Source organism: Clavelina lepadiformis, unplaced genomic scaffold, assembly GCF_947623445.1.
Source record: "Clavelina lepadiformis unplaced genomic scaffold, kaClaLepa1.1 scaffold_175, whole genome shotgun sequence".
In the NCBI taxonomy this organism is placed as follows: Eukaryota; Metazoa; Chordata; class Ascidiacea; order Aplousobranchia; family Clavelinidae; genus Clavelina; species Clavelina lepadiformis.
This window is the reverse complement of record NW_027508274.1, coordinates 25001-27500: the sequence shown is the minus strand read 5'-3', so window position 1 is coordinate 27500 and position 2500 is coordinate 25001. Positions and strand designations below refer to the sequence as shown.

General features: G+C 48.2%; 1 non-coding gene across 1 annotated transcript in view; it reads right to left on the bottom strand.

Moving 5' to 3' along the window:
• Positions 1-834, bottom strand: part of LOC143472753 (small subunit ribosomal RNA) — a 1808-nt gene extending 974 nt beyond the window's left edge. The window contains exon 1 of the ribosomal RNA XR_013120062.1: positions 1-834. This exon is cut by the window's left edge and continues 974 nt beyond it. This is a non-coding gene — a ribosomal RNA (small subunit ribosomal RNA).
• Between the last annotated feature and the right edge of the window lie 1666 nt (positions 835-2500).

The window sequence follows — 2500 nt, the reverse complement described above, 5'->3', positions numbered from 1 at the left end:
AATAGAACCGAGGTCCTATTCCATTATTCCATGCACCATTATTCAGGCGAACCGCCTGCTTTGAACACTCTAATTTTTTCAAAGTAAACGTTCCGGCCGCCGCCAACACTCAGTCAAGAGCACCGACGGTGAACCGAAGGTGAGGCCGGGCACGCCAGTACACGCCTTGCGACGGACCGACGGCCCGAGCCCAAAATCCAACTACGAGCTTTTTAACCGCAACAACTTAAATATACACTTTTGGAGCTGGAATTACCGCGGCTGCTGGCACCAGACTTGCCCTCCAATGGATACTCGTTAAAAGTTTTAGAGTGTACTCATTCCAATTACAGGGCCTCGTTAGAGTCCTGCATTGTTATTTTTCGTCACTACCTCCCCGCGTCGGGAATGGGTAATTTGCGCGCCTGCTGCCTTCCTTGGAAGTGGTAGCCGTTTCTCAGGCTCCCTCTCCGGAATCGAACCCTGATTCCCCGTCACCCGTAAGAACCTCGGTAGGCAGATACCGTACCGACGAAAGTTGATAGGGCAGACACTTGAATGATTTGTCGCCGGTGCAAGACCGTGCGATCCGCAAAGTTATCCAGAGTCACCAACGAGCACGGGCCGAGGCCCGGTCGGTTTTTGGTCTGATAAATGCACGCCTCCGTGAGTCGGCGCTTTTCGCATGTATTAGCTCTAGAATTACCACAGTTATCCAAGTAACACGTACGATCAAATGAACCATAACTGATTTAATGAGCCATTCGCAGTTTCACTGTACGAGAGCTCGTACTTACACTTGCATGGCTTAATCTTTGAGACAAGCATATGACTACTGGCAGGATCAACCAGGTAGCTATTCGCAGCAAACGAGGCTGCTGCGGGACGACGGGCGCCCCGCGTTTCTTTTCACACGTTCTCCGTGTACATCGCTACTCAAACACTACGCTCGCGGCTTGCACGAGCTCCGAAAACCGTCGATTCCGGACGCTGCCCGGCGATTCGAGTGCAATACTCGCGCCGAGGCACGCCGATAGCTTGCCACTGGATCCGACAGACCGCTCAAAACCCCGGCTAAGCATGGGCGACCGCGCGAACAGCATTACATCTGCCCATCGTGCCCGACGCCAACCGAGATCGATTCTGCTTCGATTCGCACTCGCGCGCGCATTCGCTCACACGACTGCCTGCTCCCTCATAGTAGTCACAGAATCCTGCATCGCCATGGTACCCCAGAACGGCCTCGGGATCGCGCGACCTCGCGGCCGGATTTGGAGTTTGGGAAGGTGCGTGGCCGCTTGCCGTGGCCGCCGAACCGCGCCCCGGCCGGGCACTGCGCGCAACTCGAACGTTTGGACTCTGAAAATATTTCCCAACGTTTGGACTTTAACTTTTTGTCGAGACTTGAAAAAATTTCAGAGTCCAAACATCGACCCGCGGCAAAAACTTTTCCGAGGTCGAAAAATCCGCGCTCGGTCAAGAGAATATGCGCGGCCTGGGCGTTTGGACTCTAACATTTTTTGGAGTGGATGGGAAAAATTTTCAGAGTCCAAAACACCGACCCGCGCGTGATGCTCTCCCGAGTTCGGAAAATCCGCGCCAGGTGAAAGCTATGCGCGCGACCTGGTCGTTTGGACTCTAAAAAATGTTCAAGTCTCATCACACCAACAAAAAGTTAAAGTCCAAACACCGACTCGCGGCTAAAGCTCTTCCGACTTGGGAAAATCCGCGGCGGGTGAGGGCTATCCGCGCGACCTGGGCGTTTGGACTTAACATTTTTTTGGTGTGAATCGACTTGAAAAAATTTCGAAGTCAAAAGTCTATAAAATTAATCTAATGCCATACAGTGTCAAAGTGCACAATTTTAATCGATATAATCATAACAATATATGTCATACAACAAAATCATCAAATAATCGTCAAGCAGCATTGCAAAGCTACGTGAGTCAATGCAAGGCAATGACAACGTATTTATCAATTAAAGTTATTGTTAAATTATAAAATAAAATTAAATTAAATTAAATTGAAGAGCTCAATTACGCCAATGTAACAGAGTGTCATACAAAATATATTGAATCACACACGTCCAAACGCTAAAGAAATATATCAAATGCACTCACCTGCCAGTCACCGTTTTGGGTAACTCAGAATAGACCGTCTTTCGTCGGGAATTGAGTTGATCATTGAACATTGCAGTAGGAATAGGTTTAAGCGGAATAATAATAATAGCGGAAGGCTGATGCTCCAGGTAAATGTTTGCTTCGCTCATATATACTGAAAAGAAAAAAATTTGTGAGCAAGCAGTGCCGCAGGGAAGAATGCGATGGCAAAACGGACGCGTTGTGGAAATTACGGTAGTCCGAGGGCGCCAACTAGCGACAAAAAAGAAACACATTACGGTCGCTAGAGGAAAAATGCAAATAAATAGCAATTCAATCTTCCATGCTTGTATGTATGTATGTATGTATGTATGTATGTATGTATGTATGTATGTGTGTGTGTGTTTTTGTGAGTATGTACG